General features: G+C 41.4%; 1 pseudogene; it reads left to right on the forward strand.

Moving 5' to 3' along the window:
• Window positions 1–1,181, forward strand: LOC106602529 (GTPase IMAP family member 4-like; annotated as a pseudogene).
• Window positions 1,182–16,741: the final 15,560 nt, after the last annotated feature.

Genomic DNA, 16,741 nt, shown 5'->3' on the forward strand with positions numbered 1-16,741 from the left:
ATGTTTGTCTGTCATCCAACAGTGCAGAAAAAGCTAAAGGAAATGCTGAGCATTGTTCTGTTTGGGAAGACTGGTGTTGGGAAGAGTGCAACAGCAAACACCATCCTGGGGTAAAAAGTTGTTGATTCTCACCCCTGCTTCTCTGACAATAGAGTGTGACAAGGCTAGAGGGGAGGTGGATGGGAGAGAAGTTGCTATTGTTGACACTCCAGGCTTGTTTGACACTAACTTATCGCAAGAGGAGACCCTGATGAAGATTGCGAAGTACATCCCCTTCTCTGCTCCTCGGCCCCATGTGTTCCTTGTAGTGATTGCTTTGGTTAGATTCACATAGGAAGAGAAAGACGCAGTGGAGATGATTCAGAAATTCTTTGGAAAAGATGCAGCAAGATACATCATGGTCCTCTTCACAAAAGCAGACCAGTTTGAAGAAGAACAAACAATTGAAGACTTTTTGCGTGCCTGTCCAGATCTTCAGGATGTCATTGCCAACTGCGGTGGGCGGTATCATGACTTCAACAACAGAGATAAGAATAATCGCTCCCAGGTCACTGAGCTGCTTGAGAAGATAAACAAGATGCTCACGATGAATGGAGGAAGCCACTACACCACTGAGATGTTCCAAACGGCTGAGAGGGCGATTGAAGAGGAGACGAAGAGGATCTTGAAAGAGAAGGAAGAGGAGGTGCGCAGGGAGGAGGAGAAACTAAAGGCAAAATATGGAGAGTTCCTAAAGAAAGAACAAGCCATCCTAGGTGCAGCCACCTTTGCGTCAGCCAGATGTTTAGCTGAAGGACAAAACGACTTCACAAACAATTATTGGCGCTATTTGATCTCTTTGTGTAGCATCCTCTGAGGTGGTGTCATCAGAAAAAAAAACTGTGGGATGGCATTAGGCATGTGACAATAGAACAAGACATGAAGTACTGAAGACTAGGGGAAAAAGCACCACAATACTATACTGCAAATCACATGACTTTTCATTCATGATAAAGTGGTATGGGAAATAATATTAGGATAGGACTTCCTTGTATTTGGATAGGACTTGATTTGCCCTTGATGACAGGTGAACTCATCATTTGTTTACAATCATACCATTGAGTGACCTGCTTTAAATGCTGAATCTAACGGAATCTGCTAACCCAACTTAAAATATCTGAAGTAAATCATTGTTTTCTATCATCCTGTGTAACAAATAACACACAGATGTAATAGCAGAGAGAAAGAACCTGAATACCGTAAATTCCGGACTATAAGCCGCAACTTTTTTCCCACGCTTTGAACCCCGGCTTAAACAATGACGTGGCTAATATATGGATTTTTCCCGCTTTAATTTTTTTTTTCTCCAAAAAAACACATTCTGTGACGTGCTCAGTTTTTTGGCGGCGTGAAGCTTTCATTAGACCAATGAAATTGCCGAACGGGTTAAGGTCAAACAACTTTTTTGTTTACTGTTTAGATTAAATTGAGCACTCTCAAACTTCCCATCATTCTGATTACGGTAGTCATTTTGTCACCCTCATCATGGCAAAGACACGGAGAAATGCAGCTTTCAAGTTGAAGGCGATTGATCTGGATGTTGGAAAAGGAAATAGAGCTGCTGCACGGGAGCTTGGTCTTAATGAGTCGATGATAAGACGTTGGAAACAGCAGCGTGAGGAATTGACTCAGTGCAAAAAGACAACTAAAGCTTACTGCTAATTTTTTATTTTTTGTTACAAGCCGTGTTTCGTTAAAGCCTATTTATTTTTGTTACAAGCCGCGTTTCGTTAAAGCCTATTTATTTTTGTTACAAGCCGTGTTTTGTTAAAGCCTGTGTAAAGTTCATTTGTTTCAATGTACCGGTAGGCACCTGCGGCTTATAGACATGTGCGGCTTATTTATGTTCAAAATATATATATTTTTTTAAATTCAGTGGGTGCGGCTTATATTCAGGTGCGCTTAATAGTCCGGAAATTACGGTAATCATGAGTGTAATGATACATGCATACTTTTATATATTGATCTTGAGATTGGGACTTTCTCCTGCATCTGGCATATTTGAATGTGACTGCATGTACCTAGAATTCGGTATTAAAGCTATTGCTTCAACTTCACCTCAACTTCACCTCAGACTCAGGTCTTTCACACGACACGTTTGTGTTTATAGAATAGTTGTACTACTGCGTTCACCTATACAATCCCTATTAGATCAGTGATTACTACAAGGAAGGAATGCATTTTATTGTTTAGAAGGAAGAACCCAGGTCTACTTGTAGAGTTTAACTCCAACCCAAAATTAGCACTAACTTCCCATCACTAGAGGGGGCCATATCTTGGTTTACCCGGGGCGTACTGCAGAATTAAAAACGTCCTCCAATGATTTTTGATCTTTTATTGGTGATAAGATATCCCAAGTATAAATACAGTAAAGTAGTAACACAAAGTTTTTATTAGACACAACTTCAAGGAGTTGGTCTGATGGGAATCCGTGATGTCGTCGGCATCCACCCTTACTTGAGGAACAATAGAGAACAAAATAGGAAAGCCCCCCCACTTGTGCAATGTCATGACATACCTCAACCACCTATTGAGGTGTGCCTTTTAAGTAAATCAGGTGTTAGAGGTGAAAAGGAGACTGGAGTACAACTTTAAGATCAGGAAATGAGGCAAACAGGTGTGGGTCATTAGGCCATCACCAGACAGGAAATGCAGGACATCATGACAGAGATCTAAGATGGTTTTGATTAGAGCAGGGATGGGCAACTTCAGTCCAAGCTGGGCAGAGTGGTGTCGCACTTTTCCCCCATCCCTAGCAAACACAGCTGACTCAACTAATTGTATTCTAATCTGAAGATAATGTTTAGTGAATTATTGGAGTCAGGTGTGTTAGCTGGGGTGAAAGTGTCATACTTTTCATGCCCCAGAGGACTGGAGTTGCCCATCCCTGGACTAGAAGGAGTACAGCTACAACCAGAAGTAACTTTTTTGTAGCAGGTGAGGAGAATTTATGCAGAAGGTTAGGATAATTAATGGGACAGGTTAGGAGACTTAGGTTAAGGTTAGGAAAGCGGTTAAGGTTAGCTAAAATGCTCTCCTAACCTGCTACGAGAAGTCACTTCTGGTCGTAGCTGTACTACATCTAGTCACAACCATCAAAGATTGGCATCCTAGAGAGGGGAATGCACAGAGATCCTATATATATATATATATATGTGTGTTCTAGATGTAATTATATGGGATAATGGCTGACGTGGTCTATGGTTTTGGAAGATAGAGATGACAGCTGAGGTCAAACCATCATTTTTTACATCAAACCTGAACGATGCAACTCTAGCAGTGGACTGGCCAACTGGAGGAGTTATACATCAAATCAAATCAAAGTTTATTTGTAACGTGCGCTGAATACAACAGGTGTAGATATTACAGTGAAATGCTTACTTACAGGCTCTAACCAATAGTGTGAAAAAAAGGTTTGTTTGTGTATGTAAAGAAATAAAACAACAGTAAAAAGACATTTGAAAATAACAGTAGCAAAGCTTATTGAGGTAGTATGTACATGTAGGTATGGTTAAAGTGACTATGCATATTTGATGAACAGAGAGTAGCAGTAGTGTAAAAATATATACTTGGACTTAATTACAAGGTTTCCATCCAGCCTTTCTATGTGAGTAAAGTACATGTTAGAAAAATGTTACGACAGGCCTGATGGAAACAACATACGTTGGTAAACTTTCCAAATGTGGACAAAACAATAGACAAGACAAGGTGTGTCTGTAAAATTAATTATGCGAGAAATGGAGGAACCGTCTTTATGCGCAAATATTCATATAATAACCATCATATCGAAGTAAACTTGAAGTCACGCAATGATATGGTCCTCCCACTACGACTCGGTAAAGCATGTAGTATATTAGGCTACAGATTAAATCAATTATGGTGTACTTCATGGTGGTGAAAGTGCACTGTGATGAGCTTGATACTCCTTTCCTGTCACGCCCTGACCTTGGAGATCCTTTATTCTCTATTTTGGTTAGGTCGGGGTGTGACTAGGGTAAGCATTCTAGTTTCTTTATTTCTAGGTTGGCTTGGTATGGTTCCCAATCAGAGGCAGCTGTCTATCGTTGTCTCTGATTGGGGATCATATTTGGACAGCTTTTTCTCACCTGTTGGGTGTGGGATCTTGTTTGTGTATAGTTGCCTTGAGCACTGCATAGCTTCACGTTCATTTTGTTCTTTATTGTTTGTTTTTTTGCCAGTTCATGTAATAAAGATGATGAACCCAAACCACGCTGCATTTTGGTCCGATTCTTACAACAGCGGCCGTGACATTTCTAATAAATATTTAGGGTCTTATTCTGGTGAAATGATGATCGATGCTTGGCTGCCGTTTTGACAAAAATAATTAAGCTCTTATCCATAATAATCTCATGTAAGCTATACCCTCACTATCTGCAAGATGTGGGCTAGAGTGCACGTGCCACGACCAGAGTGGGCACATTCGCTATATAACGCAACATTTGTTGTGTCAAAACCATCAGTAAAGTTTAAAATGCGATGGAAACCAATTTAACTTGCACAGTGTATACTGAACAAAAATATAAAAACACAACATGTAAGGTGTTTCATGAGTGGAAATAAAACATCACAGAAATGTTCCATACTCACAAAAAGCTTTCTTTAAACCTTTTGGGCATAAAATAGTTTTCATCCCTGTTAGTGAGCATTTCTCCTTTACCAAGATAATCCATCCATCTGACAGGTGTGGCATATCAAGAAGTTGATTAACCAGCATGATTATTACACAGCAGGACCTTCTGCTAGGGACAATAAATGGCCTTTCTAAAATGTGCAGTGTTGTCACACAATGCCATAGATGTCTCAAGTTTTATGCAATTTGCATGCTGACTTCAGCAAGATAACTTAATGTTAATTTCTCTATCATAAGCCGCCTCCAACAACATTTTAGAGAATTTGGCAGTACGTCCAACTGGCCTCACAACCACAGACCACGTGTAACCACGCCAGCCCAGGACCTCTGGCTGGAAAAGTGAGTAGTTCAGCACAAATATTTATTGAAAAAATGTGGGTCATCCCATCTCACTATTACATTTACATTATTTATTTAACCTTTATTTTATTAGTGAGTCATACAGTACTGAGACCAAGGTCTCTTTTACAGATGAGCCCTGAACTACAGAAAATGCACACAATATAAATACAAAATGCAAGCAGAAAGAAAACAAGGTAATGAAAAAACACAACCAGTCAAACCAATGCAGAACACCCCACCTTGTATCTCAGGGGACTCTACTTCAGGAAGACCACAGGGTGGACCACTGCCAGGTAGCGCTCAAAACATATACAGCACTGGAAAAGGGGGCGGCCGGGAGTAGAAAACCACTAAAGAATGCTGCTAGAGCTAGGACAGGGGGAATACGGAGGTGTATGGAAACAAAGACAAAGACAGCACACAGGCAGTAGACAATCTCAGATACAGCCAAGTTGAGAGCGAAGAACTCTGAGGCCAACATCCCTCCGGCTCCGGTCAGTATCAGCCAAAGGACATAGCCATTGGTGGATAGACTCAGGAAGAGGTTTAATTGTGTCTCTCTTAGAACTGAGTTAGGTACATCTATAGGCTACATCATATACCTGCCAACCCACCTGTGTGGCATATCACATTGCCAACCTCTGTAGCTACACCCAAGGACCACATGCCATGCAGATAACCTACTCAGTGTGACAGAAACCACACCTATCAATGTATCAATGGGATCCTGAGTGGCGCAGAATTGCAGTGCTAGAGGTGTCACTACAGATCCCGGTTCGATCCCGGGCTGTATCACAACTGGCCGTGGTGAGAAGTCCCATAGGGTGGCACACAATTGGCCCATCGTCGTCCGGGTTAGGGCAGGGTTTGGCCAGGGTAGGCCGTCATTGTAAATAAGAATTTGTATTTACAGTGGGGGGGAAAAGTATTTGATCCCCTGCTGATTTTGTACGTTTGCCCAATTACAAAGAAATGATCAGTCTATAATTTTAATGGTAGGTTTATTTGAACAGTGAGAGACAGAATAACAACAAAAAAATCCAGAAAAACGCATGTCAAAAATGTTATAAAATGATTTGCATTTTGATGAGGGAAATAAGTACTTGACCACTCTGCAAAACATGACTTAGTACTTGGTGGCAAAACCCTTGTTGGCAATCACAGAGGTCAGACGTTTCTTGTAGTTGGCCACCAGGTTTGCACACATCTCAGGAGGGATTTTGTCCCACTCCTCTTTGCAGATCTTCTCCAAGTCATTAAGGTTTCGAGGCTGACGTTTGGCAACTCGAACCTTGAGCTCCCTCAACAAATTTTCTATGGCCATGTGTTTTGGGTCATTGTCATGCTGGAATACCCTTCCACGACCCATTTTCAATGCCCTGGCTGAGGGAAGGAGGTTCTCATCCAAGATTTGACAGTACATGGCCCCGTCAAATGATACGGTGAAGTTGTCCTGTCCCCTTAGCAGAAAAACACCCCCAAAGGATAATGTTTCCACCTCCATGTTTGACGGTGGAGATGGTGTTCTTGGGGTCATAGGCAGCATTCCTCCTCCTCCAAACACGGCAAGTTGAGTTGATGCCAAAGAGCTCCATCTTGGTCTCATCTGACCACAACACTTTCACCCAGTTGTCCTCTGAATCATTCAGATGTTCATTGGCAAACTTCAGACGGGCGTGTATATGTATTCTTGAGCAGGGGGACCTTGCGGGCGCTGCAGGATTTCAGTCCTTCACGGCGTAGTGTGTTACCAATTGTTTTCTTGGTGACTATGGTCCCAGCTGCCTTGAGATCATTGACAAGATCCTCCCGTGTAATTCTGGGCTGATTCCTCACCGTTCTCATGATCATTGCAACCCCACGAGGTGAGATCTTGCATGGAGCCCCAGGCCGAGGGATATTGACAGTTCTTTTGTGTTTCTTCCATTTGCGAATAATCGCACCAACTGTTGTCACCTTCTCACCAAGCTGCTTGGCGATGGTCTTGTAGCCCATTCCAGCCTTGTGTAGGTCTACAGTCTTGTCCCTGACATCCTTGGAGAGCTCTTTGGTCTTGGTCAATGTGGAGAGTTTGGAATCTGATTGATTGCTTCTGTGGACAGGTGTCTTTTTTACAGGTAACAAGCTGCGGTTAGGAGCACTCCCTTTATTAAGAGTGTGCTCCTAATCTCAGCTCGTTACCTGTATAAAAGACACCTGGGAGCCAGAAATCTTTCTGATTGAGAGGGGGTCAAATACTTATTTCCCTCATTAAAATGCAAATCAATTTATAACATTTTTGACATGCGTTTTTCTCGATATTTTTGTTGTTATTATGTCTCTCACTGTTCAAATAAACCTACCATTAAAATTATAGACTGATCCTTTCTTTATCACTGGGCAAACGTACAAAATCAGCAGGGGATCAAATACTTTTTTCCCCCACTGTAACTGACATGCCAAGTTAAATAAAGGTTAAATAAAAAATGCGATTGATGAGGATGTGTTGCTACTGTAGGCCTACTTGTTAGGACTAGGGTCCTTTTTTCTCAATTTACACCTGACTGACGTGCCCAAAGTAAACTGCCTGTTTCTCAGGCCCTGAAGCCAGGATATGCATATAATTGATACCATTGGAAAGAAAACACTTCGAAGTTTGTAGAAATGTTAAACTAATGAAGGAGACTATAACACAATAGATATGGTAGGAGAAAATCCATAGAAAAACCAACCGGAGTGTTGTTTTTTTGAGAGCCCATGCTCTTACAGTGGAAAGTATAGGGAAATAACTAAATCCAACTCCCGGGATGCAATTCCTATGGCTTCCACAGGGTCTCAGCAGTTTATGTTCAAGGTTTCAGGCTTGTAACTTCAAAAACGAAGAAGGAATATCCGTTTTAGTACAGGGACACAGTCTTGGACATTTGTGTTTGGGCATGCGAGGAAGACGAGACGCACCTGCTAATATCGGTTTCCTATTGAACATACTTATTTCCGTATGAAATATTATAGTTTGATTACATTTTAGGTTATCTGAGGAGTCAATAGAAATGTATTTTGACTTGTTTTAACAAAGTTTAACGGTAGATTTTCGGATTCCTTTTTCTGCAAGTTGAACGAGTGGATTACTTAAATCAATGGCGCCAAATTAAATGGACTTTTTGGTATATAAAGAAGGATTTTATCTAAGAAAATTACACTACATGTTATAGCTAGGACCTTTTGGATGACAAATCAGAGGAAGATTTTGAAAAAGTAAGTGAATATTTAATCGCTATTTGTGAATTTATGAAACCTGTGCCGGTGGAAAAATATGTTGATGTGGGGCGCCGTCCTCAAACAGTCACATGGGATGCTTTCGCTGTAATGGCTACTGTCAATCGGACAGTGCAGTTAGATTAACAAGAATTTAAGCTTTCAACCGATATAAGACACTTGAAAGGACCTAAATGTTTAATATCCATATTATTTCTGATTATTCATTTGAATTGCGCCCACCAGTTTCACCCGGAAATTGTCCCGCTAGCGGGATGCCTAGCCCTAACAGGATTTATTAATAAGAAAGCAAATTTGAGAACAAGGCTACCTAAATTCTATCAGCATATTGATTGCACTACGCGCAGGTCCAATACACTCGACCACTGCTACTCTAACTTCCGCGATGCATACAAAGCCCTCCCCCGCCCTCCCTTCGGCAAATCCGACCACGACGCCATCTTGCTCCTATCGTCTTATAGGCAGAAACTCAAACAGGATGTACCAGTAACTAGAACCATTCAACGCAGGTCTGACCAATCGGAAGCCACGGACTGGAATACGTTCCGGTCAGCCTCAGAGAACAACATCGACCTATACGCTGACTCGGTGAGTGCATTGGAGATGTTGTTCCCACTGTGACTATTAAAACATACCCTAACCAGAAACCGTGCATGGATGGCGGCATTCGCGCAAAACTGAAAGCTCAAACCACCGCATTTATCCATGGAAAGCGATCTTGGAATATGGCTGAATATAAACAGTGTAGTTATTCCCTCCAAGGCAATCAAACAAGCGAAATGCCGGTACAGAGACAAGGTGGAGTCGCAATTCAACGGCTCTACCACGAGATGTATGTGGCAGGGTCTACAGGAAATCACGGACTACAAATAGAAAACCAGCCGGTTTTGATTTGAATGTATCCTGTATTGGGAGTCTCGGGATAACCTGTTGGGGCTAGGGGGCAGTATTTTCACGGCCGGATGAAAAACGTACCCAATTTAAACAGGTTACTACTCTGTCCCAGAAACTACAATATGCATATTATTAGTAGATTTGGATAGAAAACAGTCTGAAGTTTCTAAAACTGTTTGAATGGTGTCTGTGAGTATAACAGAACTCATATGGCAGGCAAAAACCTGAGAGAAATCCAAGCAGGAAATGGGAAGTCTGGTGCTTCTAGTCCTTTCAAGTGATTGCCTTGACTGTATACAGTGAGTTAGGGTTCATTTTGCACATCCTAAAGCTTCCACTAGATGTCAGCAGTCTCTAGAACGGTGTTTGAAGATTCTATGGTGAATTTGAAGGGAATACCAGCTGTGGTAAACTGGTGTCCCATTATAAGGCATGGGCTCAAGTCACGTGCAATGACTTGGGAGCGAGCTGAGTTCATATTCATTCCTAAAGAAAACGGATAGGTCCAGTTGGAATTTTATTTAAGGTATATGATAACAACCTAAAGATTGATTCTATACATCGTTTGACATGTTTCTACAAACTGTAGTATAACTTTTTTGACTTTTCGTCTGGACTAAGTAAGCACGTGCGTAGTGGATTTGGATAGTGAACCTAACGCGCGAACAATATGGATTATCTGGAAATAAATATGCACTTTATCGAACATTTATTGTGCAGCTGGGATTCCTGGGAGTGCCTTCTGATGAAGATAATCAAAGGTAAGTGAATATTTATAATGTCATTTCTTAGTTTTATTGACTCCGCGATGGCGGGTTTCTGTTTGCTAGTTGTTAGTGTCATCTGGGCTGTACTCAGATTATTGCAAATTGTGCTTTTGCCGTGAACATTTTTTTAAATCTGACAATGCGATTACATTTAGGAGAAGTGTACCTATAATTCTGTGCATAACACTTCTATATTGATCAATGTTTACGATGAGAATTTACGTACAGTGTGTGCTCATTGTGCTGATTCACCGCCGGTTTGGAGGGAAAACTTTTCTCAACATTACGCGCCAATGTAAAATGCTGTTTTTGGATATAAATATGAACATTATCAAGCAAAACATACATGTATTGTGTAACATAATGTCCTAGGAGTGTCATCTGATGAAGATCGTCAAAGGTTAGTGCTTCATTTAGCTGTGTTTTGGGTTTTTGTGATGCATCTAGTTGCTTGGAAAATGGTTGTGTGGTGTTTCTTGTGAAGTTTATGTCCTAACATATTCTAATTTTATGCTTTCACCGTAAAGCCTTTTTGAAATCAGACAATGTGGTTAGATTAACGAGAAGTTTATTTAAAATGGTGTAAAATAGTTGATTGTTTGAGAAAATGGAATTATGAGATTTTAGCTGTTTTAAATTTGGCGATCTGATTTTCCACTGGCTGTTGTCAAACTCAATCCCGTTAACGGGATGAGAACGGGAAGGGGTCCCATAGAGGATAACCTGCTTCTGTAATGACTAACCTGTTAGGGCTAGGGGGCAGTATTGACATGGCTGGATAAAAAACGTACCCGATTTAATCTGGTTACTACTCCTGCCCAGTAACTAGAATATGCATATAATTATTGGCTTTGGATAGAAAACACCCTAAAGTTTCTAAAACTGTTTGAATGGTGTCTGTGAGTATAACAGAACTCATATGACAGGCAAAAACCTGAGAAGATTTCATGCAGGAAGTGGCCTGTCTGACAAGGTGTCGTTCTTCTTGTCTCTGTTTATTGAAGAGTGAGGATCTTAGCTGTACCGTGACACTTCCTACGGCTGCCATAGGCTCTCAGAAGGCGGCAAAATGCTGAATCGTGGCTTTGCAGGCTCTGGCTGAAAAAAAGTAGCGCGTTTGGGTAGTGGCTGGTTACAGTACTGTGAGACTCAGGCTCGTGCCCGCGTCGACCGAAAGCTTTGTTTTCTTTCCTCTGTTTAGCTAAATGGACATTCCCGGTCGGAATATTATCGCTTTTTTACGAGAAAAATTGCATAAAAATTGATTTTAAACAGCGGTTGACATGCTTCGAAGTACGGTAATGGAATATTTAGATTTTTTTTGTCACGAATTGCGCCATGCGCACGACCCTGATTTACCATTTCGGATAGTTTCTGGAACGCACGAACAAAACGCCGCTATTCGGATATAACGATGGATTATTTTGGACCAAACCAACATTTGTTATTGAAGTAGCAGTCCTGGGAGTGCATTCTGACGAAGACAACAAAAGGTAATCAAACTTTTGTAATAGTAAATCTGATATTGGTGAGTGCTAAACTTGCCGGGTGTCTAAATAGCTAGCCCGTGATGGCTGGGCTATGTACTTAGAATATTGCAAAATGTGCTTTCACCAAAAGATATTTTAAAATCGGACATATCGAGTGCATAGAGGAGTTCTGTATCTATAATTCTTAAAATAATTGTTATGCTTTTTGTGAACGTTTATCGTGAGTAATTTAGTAAATTGTTAGTGAATTCGCCGGAAGTTTGCGGGGGGTATGCTAGTTCTGAACGTCACATGCTAATGTAAAAAGCTGTTTTTTGATATAAATATGAACTTGATTGAACAAAACATGCATGTATTGTATAACATAATGTCCTAGGGTTGTCATCTGATGAAGATCATCAAAGGTTAGTGCTGCATTTAGCTGTCTTCGGGGTTTTTGTGACATTATATGCTAGCTTGAAAAATGGGTGTCTGATTATTTCTGGCTTGGTACTCTGCTGACATAATCTAATGTTTCGTTGTAAAGCCTTTTTGAAATCGGACAGTGTGGTTAGATTAACGAGAGTCTTGTCTTTAAATAGCTGTAAAATAGTCATATGTTTGAGAAATTGAAGTAATAGGATTTTTAAGGTATTTGAAAATCGCGCCACTGGATTAGACTGGCTGTTGCGTAGGTGGGACGAATTCGTCCCGCCTACCCCAGAGAGGCTAAGCAAACAAAAAATACTGTCAGCATGAGACCTAAAATAGCCATGGATGAGCACTAATAATAATAATAATAATAATAATAATCACAAAAATGTTAGTAGCCTATATGACTATTTATTAAATACTATGTTACTTACTTAATGGAAAAAGTTGCATTTCCCCTCGGACACGATCTTATGGATGTCAGGTGAGAGGGATGTGATTTTGATGCACAGGCAGTCCTCGATTGACTTATGTGAAAGCCGGTTCCTGTGAGGACTCACAGGTAAGTCGATCCAAACGTTGTTAGCACATGAAAGGCAAGTTTCTTTATTGTGCTGTATTCCTCTGAGCATTACATTTACATTTAAGTCATTTAGCAGACGCTCTTATCCAGAGCGACTTACAAATTGGTGCAATCACCTTATGATATCCAGTGGAACAACCACTTTACAATAGTGCATCTAAATCTTTTAAGGGGGGGGGGTTAGAAGGATTACTTTATCCTATCCTAGGTATTCCTTAAAGAGGTGGGGTTTCAGGTGTCTCCGGAAGGTGGTGATTGACTCCGTTGTCCTGGCGTCGTGAGGGAGCTTGTTCCACCATTGGGGTGCCAGAGCAGCGAACAGTTTTGACTGGGCTGAGCGGGAACTGTGCTTCCTCAGAGGTAGGGGGGCCAGCAGGCCAGAGGTGGATGAACGCAGTGCCCTTGTTTGGGTGTAGGGCCTGATCAGAGCCTGAAGGTATGGAGGTGCCGTTCCCTTCACAGCTCCGTAGGCAATCACCATGGTCTTGTAGCGGATGCGAGCTTCAACTGGAAGCCAGTGGAGAGAGCGGAGGAGCGGGGTGACGTGAGAGAACTTGGGAAGGTTGAACACCAGACGGGCTGCGGCGTTCTGGATGAGTTGTAGGGGTTTAATGGCACAGGCAGGGAGCCCAGCCAACAGCGAGTTGCAGTAATCCAGACGGGAGATGACAAGTGCCTGGATTAGGACCTGCGCCGCTTCCTGTGTGAGGCAGGGTCGTACTCTGCGAATGTTGTAGAGCATGAACCTACAGGATCGGGTCACCGCCTTGATGTTAGTGGAGAACGACAGGGTGTTGTCCAGGATCACGCCAAGGTTCTTAGCACTCTGGGAGGAGTACTCAACGGAGTTGTCAACCGTGATGGCGAGATCATGGAACGGGCAGTCCTTCCCCGGGAGGAAGAGCAGCTCCGTCTTGCCGAGGTGAGAGCATGCCACCCAAAACGCACACAAGGACTCAACACTCCTGAGCGCATCCCTGACTTGGCTCGATGTCTGGAATCCAATCAGCTCAGTTTGAATTGCTGCCTCATCCAGCGAGGGTATCGTTTTCTTAGCAAGGGAGGAGAATTTCCCACCTGGGCGGACTGTGAAAGAATCACGTACAAACGCAATGATATCCTTGGGCATGCTGTAATCTTCAAATCTGGTGGAGAAGTTGTCTCTCAGCTGCTTGATGAAATCTTCCATCACCTCTGTGACAATGCAGCGGCCTGGTCCCTCTGCCTGTAGTTTTTTCAGTGTGCTGAAGTGCAGTAGCCTTCCAGACGACAAGTCCAAATCGAACAACTCAAGCTTCCTAGTAAAGGCCTCAAGTTTTCCTTCTTCCTTGTAACTGCAGATTTAACCCATTTAAGTGACAGAATATGTCAGACAAAAAACAATCTACATTAGAGGAATTCCTCAATTTCCAGAATACGAATGTGGTCAGCTGCTGCCCTCATTTAGCTTTTTCTGACAAAATCAACAACCTGGTCATGTAGCTCACATAATCGCTCTACAGCTTTTCTTTTACTCAGCCTGCACATGTTGTTGTGAAGCAGGAAATCATTGTGGATGGCCTCCTCTGGTTCTGTCACATGCTTGCAGAAAAGACGGTGTTGCGTGCTTGATGTCCCCCTGACAAAGTTGATTATTCACATTATTTTATCCATCACATCTTTTAGCTCACAGTTTATTTTGGAACACAGCACACTCTGATGGATGAGACAATGCAAACCATTCATTTGTGGGGCTATTTCCTTCAACCTGCTGACCAGGCCCCTGTGTCTCCCATCATAGCAGGAGCCTCGTCGGTGACCACAAAGTAGACTTTTTCGAATGACAAGCCATGCTGCGTAAACAATTCTTCCAGTTTTGTGAATAGGATGTCCCCGGTGGTGTGTTCTTCTAGGGGAATCCATGCCAGTCGCTCTTCTTTAAAGTAATTTCCACGAAAATAACGGACATATACACACACAACTGTGCTACATCAGTGTTGTCAGTACTCTTATCAATAGACAAGGGAAAATGCTCAGCCTGACTGAGCCCTTCCAGAACAATCCTATGCACATCATCCGCCAGTGCATGGACACGGCTTCCGGCTGTTGACGCAGACAGGGGCACCTATTTGACAGATGCAATTATGCTATCCATAGACTTGTCGGTAGCCAATTCCTCCAAAACCATCACCATGCACTTTTTAAAAACCTCCGCATCTGTGAAGGGCATGTTGTGTTTGGTTAAAACCAAGGATGATTTTAGGGAGGCACTTGTGACCTTCTGTTGTTGGGTCAGGCCACGAAGGAGGATTCTGATGCCGTGTTTGTAGCTTGTAGTCAATGCTTACATTTTTCTGCATCCGGCCTCTGTCTGGGGCGGGAAGGCCACTTTGAAAGTACCATGCTTAGATGCATAATGCCGAGATTAAATTCTTTGCAATCAGCGCCATTTTCATTACAAATAAGACACACTGGCTTGGCATTGGAGAAAGATGATAAGATGAATGTATATCTCTCTGTCCATTCTTCCCTGAAACAATTTTTATTATACACCTTTTGATACTTTTTGAGAGCGACATGTTCTCTTGCTATCAAGCTAATTGTTCTTGTCACTGGATGTGTACTGGAGGCGAAGTCAGGTGCAGGAGAGCAGAGTGAAGAGAACAGGTGCACACTTTATTCCGGTAAAATATCAAAAGCACAAACAACGTGCCCAAAACACGGAACATAGACAAAATACACGTAACACAAACAATCTTACACAAAGACATGATAGGGAACAGAGGAATAAATACATGTAGATTGATTGGGGCATGAAAACCAGGTGTGCAGGGAAGAAGACAAAACAAAAGGATACATGAAAAATGGAGCGGCGATGGCTAGAAAGCCGGTGACGTCGAACGCCGAATGCCGCCCGAACAAGGAGAGGAGCCGACTTCGGCGGAAGTTGTGACAGTTCTGAACAAATGTTGACATTTTAAAAAGTAGTGTAGGCTACGTAGACCTGTTTTTCCCCACTAATCAATGCACAGAGAAATAAACAAAAAATAATATAATATTTTATTGTCACTGAATGTATTATGTACTAGTCAAATGTGTTAAAAATGTTGTTCAATTTGTAGTGTAGGCCAATTAATTGTGCTAATATTATATGCTAATTATGTTTCTGGCCTGCCGATTATTAACTCAGAAAATGTTTTGCCCGAAGCCAAACCTAGTTGACGAACCCTGGTCTATAAACTGATGCTACCCATCACCTCACCTCTATCAAACAGTCCGAATCAGAAACTGAAAATGCAATTTGTCCATGATATACTAGAACTACATTCAAAGAAATGGGTACATTTTCTTTCTTAGATGCCTCAATTATATTAAATAGTTTTGGGTCCATTCCTCTGTTGGATGAAACTTGTATGGTCAGCATTTACAAACAGTGAAAAATATAATATCAGTTTTAAAGGCTTTTGAGATCTACATTTAACAGTGATAGTGGGCTATAAGATCCAGAAAGCTGCTCAGCCTCCTCCTGCTTATGCAACACAAATCTGATGTAAATTCTAGTCTGTCGACGTGAGCCATTCCTAAATAATATATCTTCTTATCTTTTTAAAACGTTATTGTTACATTATGTATCACACAGGTATAAAAGTTTCTACTTTTACAATTTTGATGCCATACTTCATAGCAGTGACATACAGTGAGGGAAAAAAGTATTTGATCCCCTGCTGATTTTGTTTTCCCACTGGCGTCAAAAATCAATTTATAACATTTTTGACATGCGTTTTTCTGGATTTTTTGTTGTTGTTATTCTGTCTCTCACTGTTCAAATAACCTGCTATTAAAATTATAGACTGATCATTTCTTTGTAAGTGGGCAAACGTAGAAAATCAGCAGGGGATCAAATACTTCCCCCCCCCCCACTGTATATAGACATAATGACATTTGACATTTCTTTATTCTTTTGGAACTTCTGAGTGTAATGTTTACTGTAAATTTGTATTGTTTATTTCACTTGTTTATTATCTACTTCACTTGCTTTGGCAATGTTAACATATGTTTCCCATGCCAATAAACCCTTGAATTGAGAGATAGAGGTAACAATAACTGTTCCTATCAAAAACATCATTCAGAATATCAATGTCTGCACTTTCAATTGAAAATAACATACATTGAATTGAAGAGGAATTTCAATACAAACATTTCACTCTGTTACAGCGAAAATATCAGAGACTGAAAAGTTTAATCTAACCTGACCTCTGTGATTGGTGTATCCTCTCTTCCTGGTCATTTTACGATTGTTTCTCTCCTTAGAACTGAGCTAGGTACATCT

Source organism: Salmo salar, chromosome ssa04, assembly GCF_905237065.1.
Source record: "Salmo salar chromosome ssa04, Ssal_v3.1, whole genome shotgun sequence".
NCBI classification, from domain to species: Eukaryota; Metazoa; Chordata; class Actinopteri; order Salmoniformes; family Salmonidae; genus Salmo; species Salmo salar.